The 14,890-nt window shown below is 42.9% G+C and overlaps 1 long non-coding RNA gene across 1 annotated transcript; it reads left to right on the top strand.

Moving 5' to 3' along the window:
* The first annotated feature begins 6,440 nt into the window (after positions 1 to 6,440).
* On the top strand, positions 6,441 to 13,067 carry LOC108676100. The gene is made up of 3 exons (XR_001931161.1): positions 6,441 to 6,651; positions 12,560 to 12,641; positions 13,012 to 13,067. It is a non-coding gene; the product is annotated as an uncharacterized LOC108676100 (long non-coding RNA).
* The last annotated feature ends 1,823 nt before the right edge of the window (positions 13,068 to 14,890 follow it).

Here is a 14,890-nt window from a genome sequence, read left to right as displayed (position 1 = left end):
ACTTCAAACTATCGTCAGTCATGAAAAGATCCGGTCAAATGACACGAGTTTAGATCTATGAACAAGGCACGAAAAGGAAAAGAATCGGCGACAGGCCACATCAGGCCTACACTTCAGCGCCGACATCACTATGTTATGTTATATGAGCGTCAAGTCGGTCTAAACCATTTATTGGCTTTAATAACTTGCGCACAATGGGACAGCAAAGTTGATAATTGCAAGTTTTTTAAAGACCTTGCAGTATTTGAGCTTCGGAAAATATGCAAAGTAATTTTTCTTGAATATTGCAGAATTCGATGTCTTTTTTTCATGTCGATCACAACTTCTTTTTTCAATAATAACAATAATATTAATTACAAAAGCGGTGCCAGCGTTTGTACAGCCGTTAGACATGTCGCCAATTCTTAACATCGCAGAAATTTCACAGCTTGTTGCGGTCTCGAACACACGACTCCTTGCTCAAATCTTTCTTTCTAAGATTGAACCCGCAATTTCGCTGCTTCAATCTTGGTAGTCTGAACTGTAATCACTGGGCCACCCTGCTGTTAAATCAAAGTCGGCAATTCAATTCCGGAACACGTGTGTGATTGTAAAGCGGACCATGTCTTATCAACATGATAATAATTCTAAGTTGTATTCAGAAAAATGCCTACTGGGGTTAAAATTTTATTTCTTTTGAAACTATTTCTAACAGCCTATAGTATCGGCAATTGAAACTGTACGAACAGGCTATGCAGAAGCAGATTATTATTGGACTTGTTCAGGATGGCAATTTCTCGTAGATCTGGTTTTACATTATTGTGGTAATACGATGTAACTCAAATATTATACTTTTTAGATCGGTTTACTGTTTTATTTGAGTCAGTATCATCGACCGTTAGAAGACGTTGTAGTGCAGGCCACAATGTGAGAATCACAATCATTCGTGAGAGAGAATTACTATCACTTTTGTTCACTCTTCTCTCCTCATTTAGAAATAGACTACAAAATTGAGAATAGTTTCATTTTCGCATCTATAACCTTTGCTCACCGAACGACATGTGTTGATGAAAGGTTGACATAAATTACCTCTTGCACGCAAAAAGGGTGGCGCATAAATGAAAGAAACATGCTCCGGTTAGTTACGAAAACAATTATCAAACATGGTTATTTAATAAAAGTTCTCATTTGCATGCGCTGCTCCTACCTTGCTTTATAATAATAATAATAGCGGTTTCAGCGTTTATTATGCCGTAGGCCTGTCGCCGATTCTTAACATCGCAGAACATCCACAGCTTGATTGCGGGCTCGAACTTCGCAACTCACTGCTTCCATTTTTGCTGTGCTTAACCGCTCGGCCTCCTCGCCGATTCTGACCAGAAACTGGCGCACAGAGCTGGGATCGAACCCGCGCCTCTCTGCTCCAATCTTAATACCGTACTCTGGAACTGTAACCACTAGGCCAAACACTTATCGCCTCTATTACTAATATATCAATAATCAAGGAAACTTGACGGTTGGCAGCGTTAAAGATGGCATAATTGTAATTCCTGAATAATCGTCCTTATTCTTATGCCGGCTCCTCCCGAATAAATAATTAACATCAACTCTAATAATTTTTAAAAAATATAATCACAGTGAAAAGAGGATTCGTGTGCCGTCGTTGGTAGAGAACTGTAGATTATCATGCGTAGCATAGCGATAGCATAGTATAGCATAACGATGTCGGCGCTGAAGTGTAGGCCTGATGCGGCCTGTCGCCGATTCTTACTTTTCGTGACTTGTTCACAGAAGATCTAAAATCGTGTCATTTGACTGGATCTTTTCAGGACTGGCGATAGTTTGAAATATCTACTAGACTTCAACAAGGTTCGATATGGTGCTGGACATTTCAAATCTGAACATATATTTTTCCATGGCTTTATTTAGTCTGTTCTTGAACGCGTTCATACTTGGAGCGCCGAGATGTTGTTGTTGTTTCTTGCGCCACGTCACGCTCGCGTGGGCGGAGGCTCTGGTGGTGGTCGGAGGGGAGGCACCGGGAGAGGGGGCAGATGGGCGAAAGCAGGGAGGGTGGCCAGGAACGTCGACGCTTCCACGGGGTTGTCCCACAATGATGAGACGCTGAGGGACGTGGGGAAGGCGGGGCAGGCAAAGAGGTGCTGGACGGATTGGAGGGGATCCCCGCACTCCGGGCAAGCGGCGCTAAGGGAGCGTCCGACCCTGTGGGTGTAGGACGTAAGGGAGCTGCAGTATCCCGAGCGTAGCTGGGATAGCGCTGAACGGTAAGGGCGAGGGAGCGAGGCTTCTTCTGCTGCGATCGGTGGTGGTGGGGCTGTGACGACAGCGTTGTTAACGGCCGTCGCCGCAACACGGGTGGCTATCTCCCTACGGAGGGAGCGTTTTGCCTCTCCATAGGCACCGTCGGGCATCATGCCGTAAACGAGGAAAGGCGCCACAAGGTGGCCGAATCTTGTCTTGATTGAAGCTTTCATGGGGCGGTCACCGGGAGGAGCGGAGACGATGCTGAAAGAAGCATGAGTAGGCTGGAGTGCGCTGGCGAGAAATTGAGCACAGGCCAGGTCCAGGTGGGCGGACACGGGGAGGACGCCTGTCTCATGGTGGAGAGGGCGATTGGGGCCACCTTGAGGCGGCCGGTGGCTAGTCTCAAGGCTGAGTTTTGGATGATTTGGAGGCTTGCAATTGCGGTGCGTGAGGCGACTGGGTACCAGATGGGGGCAGCGTAATTGAGGATTGGGCGAGTAATTGTACGGTATGTGGCAATGATGTCTTCTTTGGAGAAGCCCCAGTTGGTGCCGGCCAGGGTTTTTAAGATGCGTAAAGAGCCTATAGCTTTGGTGGCTATGGCTCTGACATGTGGAGAGAACGTAAAATGGGTATCCCAAGTGACCCCCAAAATTTTGGGGGTCTTGTCCAATGGGATGATGCCATTGCAGATTGTTGCAGAGGGGTGAAGACGGGATTGGTGAGTGTCGGGGGTGAAGAGCGTGACTGAGGATTTCCCCGCAGCCACGGCCAGTTTCTTGGCGGTCGACCAGTCTGAGACGCGTCGGAGAAGCTCAGAGAGGTCAGCCTCCGCGGCGCCGAGTCTCGGGGACGACACGAAAATGTGAGGTCATCTGCATATGAGGCGATGTTAGATGTCGGGACAGGTATGTCCGAGATGAAGTAGTTGAAAAGGGCTGGTGAGATGACCGACCCTTGGGGGACTCCAGAATGGATTGTTCTGAAGGGGGACCTTGTTCTCAGATAGAGGCAGGAAGCCATCCTTCCTCTAAGGTAACAGCACAGCCAGTGGACCAGATTATGATGTAGGTCTGAGGCCGCGATCATGCTAAGGAGAAGAGGGTGGTCGACACTATCGAAAGCTTTCGATAGGTCGACCGCGGCTGCTACTGTACGTGCTGGGGGACGGCGTGAATTGCAACCCGTCGCAATCTGGTGCGCGAGCGGAAGGTGGGCGGTGACTGTCGAGTGACCTGGTTTAAAGCCATGTTGCGAGGAAACCGTGACGAGAGAACCAGAGATGTATGGGAGTAGAAGGCGTTCCAGGATCTTGACCGCTGGACAAAGAAGGGAGATGGGGCGGTATGAGGAGCCCTGGTTACCAGGTTTACCGGGTTTTAGTAACGGGATAATTATTGAGTTTTTCCATATGGATGGAATTGAGGCCGTGGCGACAGAGATATTAAAGATGTGGGTAAGGAACTGGAGGCCACGTGGGCCAAGGTGTTTGAGGTGGAGAACCGTGAGGCCATCCGGACCCCGAGCGGAAGAATTGTTAGCAGCTCTGATGGCGAGTTTCACCATGTTAGGGGTGAAAGGGGCGAAGTCCCTGTCCAGGGGGTGCTCAGCCCAAATTCGACGCATAAGGCGGCGGGTGGATGGGTTTTGGGAGTGCGGAGCAATGGAGGTGAATAGTTTGCAGAAGGCGGTGGAGATCTTGCGCTGCGACGAGAGGGAGGTCTGACCAAATTGGATTGGCTGGTTGGATGGAGGGCATCTAAGTTTTCCGGATAGTGAGCGGAGGAGGTTCCAGTGTTTTGCCTGGTGAGTTCGCCTGTTGAACGAGGCGAGATGTGTCCGCCAGGTATTCCTGGCATGGGCTTGTATTGAAGTGGTGATTTCTAAGTTGAGTTCGGGGAGCCGGGGGGCGTTAGGGTTGTGCGCCCTGATGTCATCCCGTTGCTCCATGAGCAACCGGGTGCCAGGGCTGACTGCAGGGGAGAACTCCTTTCGGAAGCCCGCAGGGATGTGCTGCTTGGCAGCAGCCGCCAGGACGCCCCTAAGGGTCGACTCGCCTCCGCACGAGGTGGGGGGAGGGACAGCCTCGAGCGCTGCTTCAACTGCTGCCGTGTAGGCATGCCAGTCCGCTTTCTTAAAGTTAGTATAAGAGCGGGCAGGCCGGGGAGCCGGGGACTCCACGGCGGGAGGTAGATGAAGCAGGATGGGCAAATGGTATGAATTTAGTGCGACTTGAGGAGCCCATGAGGTGCTGAGTAGTAGCTGCCCGGTGATGATGGCCAGGTCAGGTGAGGAGGGCGGACCGTGGGAGGGGAGGCGGGTCGGCGAATCCTCGTTGAGGAAGGCTAAGGGTGAGCCAGAGATGACGTCGTCGATGGTGATCCCTCTCGCTGCTGCTCTCTGGTCCTCGATGTGGGAGAACCAGTAGGGGTGATGGGCGTTGAAGTCGCCCACCATCAGACAATTGTCCGGGATGGTGACGATGTCAGAGAGGTCCGGGGAGTATCCCGGGGGGCAGGAGGTGGCTGGTGAGATGTATATATTAATAATACAGAGAGGGGAGCCATTGCGCGGAGTGGAGATGGCTATGGCCTCCATGGTACGTGGCATCGCCACGCAGGAGGGGAGAAATATCACGCCCGGTGTACGGGATGTCGTGACGGATCAGTCATCGGGGAGGCTGTTCCACATGTCGGTGATTCAAAGCGAGAAGAAATTTTGTCACGTGGAGAAGTTGCAGCGCAGTTTTTTTTTAGTTTATTGACATGGCCCCTGGTGTTGGTTCTTGTTTCAAATTCTCGTAATCCTTCGGGGACCTTCATGTGCAAAGAGGCTATGTCAAAACATGTAGTACCTATTTTTACAAAACATGCTTGTGTCGTCAAAAAGTCATTATGATTTTGTATTGCTAACTTCAATTGAAATACAGATCCTCAAAATATGATTGACCTAATATTCTTCTCGTCAATGCATTTCATTTGTTTTACATAATAAATGATTGGAAAAATCTGACTGATCCGCGTTTATATTAACTATTTCTCTTTAGACCACAAACTGAATATTGTAAATGAAGTTTTGGGCGCTGCAATATGCAGGGTCAGTATCAGTATATTAGGTTTATAACGCATTTATGTAATCAAGGTCGCTCTTGCAGTGGCACTGCAGCCTGAGGCCTCAAGTGTCGCTCGAGGTCACTTGGCGACCAGCCGCCGACGTGAGAGTGTGTTGCTAATTCTTGTCTGACATCTCCTAGGGGCTTAAATCTCCAACTTAAACATTATTAAAATATGTTGCTCAGTGTATAGTATTCACTAAATTATGAATGCCTAATACACAACTTTATGAAGTAGATCTAGAGTACGTGGAAATCGGTGTTTACGAGAAATATAGGGTGTGTGTTCCACAAGTGTTGTGCAGACAGAAGATGAATCACGCAGAATTAACTTTAATTAATTGCGTTGTCGACGTTCAAAGTTATGATTCGTTAAATAGTTAATGACGTTCTAAAGTTAATGACGATTGTGTGTCAGAAAAACATCTTGTAACATCAAACTCTGGTTTGTAAATCCTGTAATGCGGCTACACTCAGAGAAATGTGCGAGACTTTGTCCATATAGCGATGCACTTATGCCTTCGAGTGAGTCATCGAGTCCAGGTTGTTCAAGAAAAATACGTATCAGTGCTACGTCTGCTCACTGCTCGTGCTTTGGGTCAGAAAGTATTTCACTATTTTGACCATATGAGCCATTCCTTCCCCTGAGTGTAAGCATCCGTGGCACATTACAGTGCAATAAACTGCGCCGCTCAGATGAATAAATCAATAAATGAATCATATTTTATACAAATAGTGATTTATTTTTTGCTTTAATGTAGGTCATTCTCATCCAGTTTGTTCAGGGAAAAGTTTATCAATTCAATGATAAATTTTGGACGATGAAGGCGGTTCCTACTGATGGATGACGGTTTGTAGTGATTACATCCATAACGCACCACGCATCATTTCACGCACATCAAACGAAAATATTAATAACAACAATATAATGACAATATTAACAACAATTGAGGTATTTTCAAATACCTAATGAGCCCCCATACTACGCATTGTCATCAAACTATACTGGTTCAAGAGTTACCATTTCGTCTTCATATTTCTTTATACAAATTTGTTATGATACAATTTCCGGTTTGCAGGTCCACGCTTCTCATTACAAACAAATATTGGTGTGCTAAAAAGTATATATAAAGAAACATTAGTTCACTTCGAAAGTATCTATCAACATATATCAGTCAGTTGAATAGCATATACAGTGTATAAGCCTGATCCAAGTTGCAGCCATGTTGACCGAGGTGCTCCTGGCCATCCTCTTCTGCTTTTTGGCGTCGCTGGGACTCAAGCGATACCAGAAGGTGAGATTTGTTTATAAAACTTAATAACCTTCGTAAATCTGTTGAACATAAAGCATATGTATGTGCATTTTTAGGCGTTTACTGAGATATTATCTACCTACGTTTAACTTACTCATAATAACAAGTCAACTTGAGACAATATTAACATGCTTGTTGCATTGTACATTTCAATATACAGTTGAGATTCGTCTTTATCCGTTTCAAAAACTCAATAATGGCTGAGCACTTCATTAATACTTTAACGGATTCGTTGATATATATTATTCATTATATATTCATTTCCCCTAATGTTCCCGTTGACTCCTCTTTTGGCGCTCTGAATCGTAGCACTCCATCAACGTTTTCGTCAGGTATCTCTTATCACCGTGTTACTAATAAGTACAACAACATATTTTCATTAGGTTTGAGTACATTCGTTATCTTGCATCATTTGATACAGAATGACCATGGTTTGCTCAGGGGTGACCTTGGTTATGAATGGTCCCTCAGTAACTGCTGCTATAGGGTCCGTGTACCGACCACCAAGATATATGACAAAGAATCCTGAAAACAGTCATCAAGTTATCGAGCATCTCCCACACATCTGATCAATATATGAATGAATGCAACTATATGTAATAGATGCATGGTAGGCCAGAATCATATTTCCCTGCTTGCTACAAATTCACACAAATTTGTACGTACCCATAAATATTATGTGAAGTAATTATACATTCCATATACAGCAAAGTCAGCATGAGTGGAAAAATGTTAAATGTCTCATTATGTTGCTCCTCACATTTTTTACAAACCTTGAAACGGCATGTACAAAACAAGGTTTAAAAAGCATTGTCATTGTCACATTTTTTCATTTATGTAGAATTAGAGTAAAGTTGACGTTTCGTCTCGATATTATGGCACTTGATAAATTCGTCAGATTTATAATTCTTAACTTACGTTTTGAAAATAAAAACTTGCTATCTCATGACGAATTAACAAGAAAAGTATTTTGCCTGCAGATAGTTCAATGTAGAGTTTGATGGGAAACTATCAGATGGTTAATATCAACTGGAAAATTTCTAATCAGGCTGCTGGGCTAGAGTTTATTATTGTTAATTTTGTGATTACCAGCAGACATATAGAGACAATTTTAATTCACAATACCTACTGGCAGTATCGTCATATTCTCATATTGTAAGTTACATAATCAAGATTTCCCCTATTTTATTTTCTTAAACATTGTGTTCCCAATTTGCAATGTCTACATACTCACTGCAAGCACAGCTTGCCAATATAAATTGTTCTCACTACTCAGTACTCAACTACTCATGCACCAGCGTTAGGCTGGATGATGAGTGTCCCCATTTTGACCCTCTCTCTACTGCATGGTAGCTGTATAGGCACCACCAAGCCATTAGGCAAAATTGTCATAGATAGGATAACGGTCAATGTATCAGTAAGAGCTTAAATCTTTTGCCGATTCTTGACTGATTCCACGCAATAAAGTCAAATGAACACTAAATAAATTTGACAGCTGATCAAGATTCTTTATTCGACTGTTTTCCTCGGTCTCATTTGTCGAAATTCCAGAACCTCAAAAAGCGGACAAAATTGCAAACCTTAATCCAGGATATCTCAAAAATAATGTTCGAGCTAAAGCTGCGTATCGCGGAACTCTAGTCATTTTAAATAAAGAATTACTTCAAGTTGACTGAAAATGTTGACTAATGGAGGTAACATTGTCTTCTGCCGTAAGTGGGGGAGTAACCTTATAGAAGTTGGAAATACTTGTTGTAAGAATTTGTATATACTTTTAAATCACAAGAGACACTTCCTCATTATGCTTGTAAAAATATTTGTGTCGCTTCCTTCAAAATGTCGTTATTTTTATTAAGAATGTTACCTGCTTTACCCCGTATTTTCAGGAGCTACGTACAGCTGTAAATGTGAGTGTGGCTTTTCAGTGAAATAAAATTCTCGGATTCAAGTTAGTTGATCACCTCCCATTAGTATGGATTCCATCAGCAATAATGTACCTAATGCAGCCACATACGGAAATATTATCCTAAAGGATTATACGCGAATTAATCCTAATGCTCAAAGGACTAATCAGGGAAGATTGCTTGACGTTATAGTGTCAGATGGCCTCATCTGACAAAGTGCAGACGCGACTGTTTAAAGAGACACTGAAATCATTCTGTTGACCGTTTTAGAGAATGCAATAATTAGGAATAGTAATTGATAATAGAAAAATATAGAATAATAGACAATAATATGAATAGACTAAAGCCAATTGATTGGTCCTATTTTATTAAAATTCTTGATGCTTCTTTTTCCTATTTAGTTTAATTTCGGACAACGTACTTCTCGTGGTGATCAATCAGAAAATATAACCTCCTCCCCTCAGGGTTTACGTTACGTTAAATTCTCAATATCCAATGTCAGGTTGTTAAGCCACAGCGGTCTAATAGGCGCGAAGTAGGTTCTCACAAGATGGTAGCACGAATTAACAAGAAGGAAAAACGACAACAAATTAATATCTCAAAACTTCCTATGTTAAAAAAATAAACTATCCTAATACAGAGCTGTGACACGGTGATTATGATGAGGACACAGATCCAACCTAATAATTAGACACACATCTCAAGCACAAATGTGTGTCTAATTAAAATGAAGCACTACCTAGCTCAAATCCTGAAACGAGTACATCACCGGAAATTGTCGAAGAGGGCAATCCACTGGAAAGCTGACTGCGAAGCTGCGGTACGAGGTCTGGACATTTAATAATAATAATAATAATAGCGGTTTCAGCGTTAATTAGGCCGTAGGCCTGTCGCCGATTCTTAACATCGCAGAACATTCACAGCTTGATTGCGGGCTCGAACTTCGCAACTCACTGCTTCCATTTTTGCTGTGCTTAACCGCCCGGCCTCCTCGCCGATGCTGACCAGAAACTGGCGCACAGAGCTGGGATCGAACCCTCGCCTCTCTGCGCCAATCTTAGTACTCTGAAATTTAACCACTGGGTCACCCTGACGTTGTTCCCCGGGCGAGATTCACTCACGTAATATCCTCGGAGTTCCTAGAGCTTGGCTTCTATGAATTCTTCAGTCCGCGTTCCTTTGAATGCGTTGTACTCGGGTGATGGCTATCGTTGTGATGTAAGATTGCTCGGCGGCGGTCCTGTCGCACTCTCGTGGTGGCCGTATTGGCTTGGGTTCGGGGAGTTTCGTAGGTATTTATTTTCCGTAGATACTCGTACTTCTTGGCCTCGTAAAAATCTTTGTTAGCAGGTAATTCGTAGATTTTGGCTTAGATGACAAATCTACATCAGCAGGTGATACGCAGAATTTGGTTCGCGTTGTAGTTTCCGGGCCGTTAATTCTGGGTGTTCGTCTCAATCGTCGCGGTTGTTTTTGAACACTGTGCACCTCAAACAACACTGTGTACCATCACAAATTCGCCGGGCGTCTATTTACCAGTTTACTCGATAGACATCCGTCCAAGACCTCGCTCAGACCTCGACTGACTCCCGGCCCAAATCCCAATGCCCATCACGCAAGTCCAGTAAAAGATTGAACAGCGCTTGACTCCCCGTCACTCCAGTCTCGATGGTCCGGACTGCCTCAGTCCGGACTGAAAAAGCCAGTTTTTTAATCGTCAGTCTCGCAGAGTGTCATAGTGGAAACGGGCCTTTACAAGCCACCGGGTTTTGTCAGGACGTTCAAATTGTTTTCAGAGTAATCTCACGTTTCATTTCGATCAGTATCTACTATACCCATTGTTAGTGTACGTAGTTAGGCAGAAGTTTTTCATTTACACAGATTTGATTGAAGACCAGAGCGTATTTTTATTAACAAATTTCTTATTGTTTTTTTTTTCGATAAGCCGAAAGAAATTTTTTGCAGGTGCTTTGAGATCAAAATGCAGATAACCAAATGATATTTTATTGGAATGCGACGTTTCGAATATATCAATATTCATGATCAAGCAAGTAAAGAGTTATTACAACGCTTAAAATTGAAATTTGGACACGACATAAGTTCATACAGAAAGTATCGTAGATACGGTTTAAAATCGATATTTATACCCATTGTGTGTACTTATTTCACCTTCAATCACCTTTTTAAAGTTCACGAGTGGTAAAAGCATAAGTGATCACAACGTGTAAGCATAGACTTATGAAACCTAAAGTAGAGGGCCGACCGGCATGTCACTCCAAACAGTGCACTGCGACCCACCTCTTTTATAGAGTCTCGCCGTATATATGCTTTTGTCGAGTCCCGCCGACGATGTGAAGGGATCAGCAGGAGACGTAATCAGCCCGACGTTCGTCGTCGGGTGCACGCGGGTCCACCGTCCACGGAGTGCCACCTCACTGACGGGGTCGTCCGTAGAGAAGCTAGCCGGTCTCCATCTTCATCACCCGATCGAACCAACAACTGCAGAGTAATCCGTAGACGAAGAGAAGGGAATGCGAGAAAGGCGTCTTCGTCTGGTGGTGGTTGGCGATGAACTGAGCTGGGCCGTCGACAGTGTTGCCAGGTTTTTTCTCTGCGATAATTACCAGATTGCCTAGCTCAAAATACCAGAAATATACCAGAAATTCTATTGTTCAAAAACTGACTAATACCTCCAAATTTAATGAAACTATTCGTCAGAAACGTTGGTTAGAAAAAGAAAAAAATATAAATCTCAGTACTCACTGCAGTGACTGACAGAGAGCGCATTTTCTCGTCGACGGAAACGTGGTCACGGACGGATAGACGGACGGACAGACGGACGGACAGACGAACATGGTGAGCACAATAGTGCATTTTTTTCATAAATGAGAAAATGCGCTAAAAAGTATTTTATGTACTGTGCATTTTTCAGTGTGGCACTTCTTCCCCTTCGCTCAACATTAGCAAGCCACGGAAACAGATCATCTTCCATTTTCATACTTGCTTACAGGTCATCTTCCATTTTCATACATGCTTGCATATTGCATTAATCTAACATTTCGGGTTTGATCACTTGTTACGGCTGAGCAGATAGCTTTTGGTCCGAATAAGGGACTGCAGTACCTTACTTGAAATTTTATTTCGTTACTTGTTTTTCACATAGGTTTCTTGTGAAAACATTCACTCCACGAATGCATTGGAGACCTGGTCAAAGTAGACACGTGGTGCAGTAGGCAGCCAGTTCTATGAATGGATGAGGATTTTCAAGATCAGTGAAATATTGTATGGCACCCCCGAATTCAAGTGGCACTCCGATAAGTGGCACTCTATAATTCAAACCACCAAACAAAAATGGCGGAGCTTGCGTCGCAGAGATCGGTTCGACAACCTCACTCGTCCTAGGCCATATCATCACTGATCAGTAATCAATCGAGGATCATCGCTCTCGTGTTCATATTGCACTAAGCACTTTTGTTAAATGTTAACAATTAGATTGGGGTTATTTCATCAAGCGGTTCGAGCCATTTTTGGAACTTGAGGTTCCAAAAATGGCGGGAAAGCTCTAATCGCGCCACTCTGATGGTAATCTATATAATCCACGCCTACAATGGAGGAAATTCAAACTTCAGAGGTGGAACTTAATGCAGTAAATTTGCTGTAAGTCAGAAAGTACCAGAAAAATACCAGATTTAGGCATATATACCAGATCTAAAATGTTCATACCAGACACCTTCTGAAAATACCAGATTTGTGAAATCTGGTATAGAAATATACCATCTGGCAACGCTGACTCCCGCAGTGCGCCGTGCTGCTTAAATACTTCGCAACCCGCAACGCCGCGTCACTCGGTTTTTACCCTAGCGAGCTACATTTTCTGCCCTATACCTTTATTCATTGTAATTATTCCTGAACTCCTATCCTATCAAATAGTTGATAATAGAAAAATATCGATTGATGAAATTTTAATGTGGTTTGAATGCTTGCAGGTGAGGCTGATGGAGCGCATACCAGGCCCACCTTCTCTGCCAATTCTGGGCAACGCCTTGTATCTCTTAGGATCCCATGAACGTGAGGAATAATCAATGATTATCTAGCTTCTGATACTTAGACTGATGCCTTATACTAGTCAGATACCTCATACTCGTCACATACCTCAAACTCGTCATAACTTCTCAAACTCGTCACTTCTTTCAAACACTGCATTTCTGATGCCACGAACTTGTGCATTTTCATTTTACTTTTGATGCACTGAATTAATATTTACTATTTACGAGTAGTTCAATCATCTTCGAAGTATATTTCATATATACCTTTTGTTATTCATTGATAAATTTCTGTTTACGATTATAAATTAATCGAATCTGTTGTTTTAACTTTTTGACCTGGAACAAATGTATGTTTTTATTTAATATTACAACTGTATGATATATTCGTGCAGATTTATTTAAAACTATCGTGAACTTCACCAAGTACGGCGACGGCGTCACTCGCATTAGAGGAACCCACCAGCATCGTCATCTTGCGGTGGCCCGACATAATCCGACCGACGATAGCTGAAGCCCTTTTCTGCGGATTGGACTCCATCTATCCATCTCATAACTACCTGATTTCTAAGCTTTGAGATTGTTTTGGAATTATTTTCATGGTTCCAAATTTTCATGTTGTATCCTATTTACTTGTATCATGTACTTATTTCCATCAAAATTTCTGTATTCAATGCTTCCTGTAACTTGAAAATGAATGTTGTTACATTCGAAACGTCGTTAATAAATTGATATTATTCCCTTGAACCTGCATTTTGATCAACTAATGTCATCTGAAGAATATTTTCGACCCTGAAAATTTAAATTGACGAATTCTTTGGCCATTAACCACCCGTGTTGAAACAAGCTTATTCTGCCTTTCGATACTAAATATATATTAGTATAGGCTGGCAGAATTTCTTCTATTAAAGAAGTTTTGTTGAAGACCAGACGTCTATACGGGCTCACAACCACGACTCTAAGCCGACGTCTCACCTGCCACCTTCAGTCCGGAGGACCAAGGAATCACTTTAAGGAGGCCCACAACAAGACCATCACTCGCCCGATACTGGAGAAATGCACCAGTATCGTTCGTTATGCGATGCCCCGATCCTATACGACTGGCTATAGCAGAGGCCCTCATCATTAAGCAGTGGACTCCAGCTATCAACCTTCAAACCGCCGGCTTCGTCAGAACTTTGAGATTGTTTTCCGAGTAGTTTTTGCGCTTGTAAAATCTTCCTGTAGGTAGTATCACGTATTATTTGAATGGTATCCAATTTACTTGATTTCGTACATATGTCAACCCAAATTTCGTCACTGAATCCCTCTTTAACTTGAAAATGAATGTTGTACATTCGAAACGTCGTTCAATATTAAAAATGTCTATCGGTAATTTAATTTTCAATCTTCCAACACCTACGAAGAATTTTGTACGACTTATTGAAAAAACTAACAAGAAGCTAATAAATAAAACTAATTCTTTGGTCTTTCACAAAATTTGCTTAAGTATAAGTATATGTATCAGTATAAGTATAAATTTGATGTAGTTCGGCAGAAGCTTTTATTTTATGCAAGTTTGATTGAAGTCCAGAGCATGCTTTTTATAAATAATCTTATTGTTCGTTTTTTTCAATTAGTCGATCAAAATTTCTTGCTGGCGCCGGCAGATCAAAAAGCGAATTTCCGAATGTCATTTTAATGGATTGCGACGTTTCGAAAATACAATTTTCATTATCAATCTGGCGAAGGTTTTACAACACTTGAAATTGAATTTTGGAAATGACAATAGTACATATCAATGGTATAGTGAATAAAATTTAAAATATTAGCTTTAAATTACTCTGAAAATAATTTCTGCATCCGGACGAATCCTGTAGTTTGGAGGTTGATGGCTGGAGACTCACTCTTGATAATGAGGGCATCAGCTATCGCCAGTCTCGATGGGTCGGGGCACCGCATAACTATGCTGGTACAGGCCTCCAATGTCGCTCGGGTGATGGTCTCATTGTGAGCCTCCCGCATGTGGTTCTTCATTAGGTCCTCCAGATTGTATAAGGTGGCATGTGAGCCGTCGGACTATGATCGTACCAGTAAGACCAATGTAGTTTATGTTTTGAAGAAGTCTACAACCTTCTTTATTACATGAGAATTTATAAACAACATTAGTTTCATGAAGCAGACCAGAATTTTTACATTATTCCCTTTGTTTCAAGATAATTCCATTGCTTCATCACATCCTGTGTATTGAAATTGCAATAGTCTTGTGGAACCAGGCACTGTTACCGACATCCG

Source organism: Hyalella azteca, unplaced genomic scaffold (genome assembly GCF_000764305.2).
Source record: "Hyalella azteca isolate HAZT.00-mixed unplaced genomic scaffold, Hazt_2.0.2 contig17676, whole genome shotgun sequence".
Lineage (NCBI taxonomy): Eukaryota > Metazoa > Arthropoda > Malacostraca > Amphipoda > Hyalellidae > Hyalella > Hyalella azteca.
This window is presented reverse-complemented; position numbering and strand designations above follow the sequence as displayed.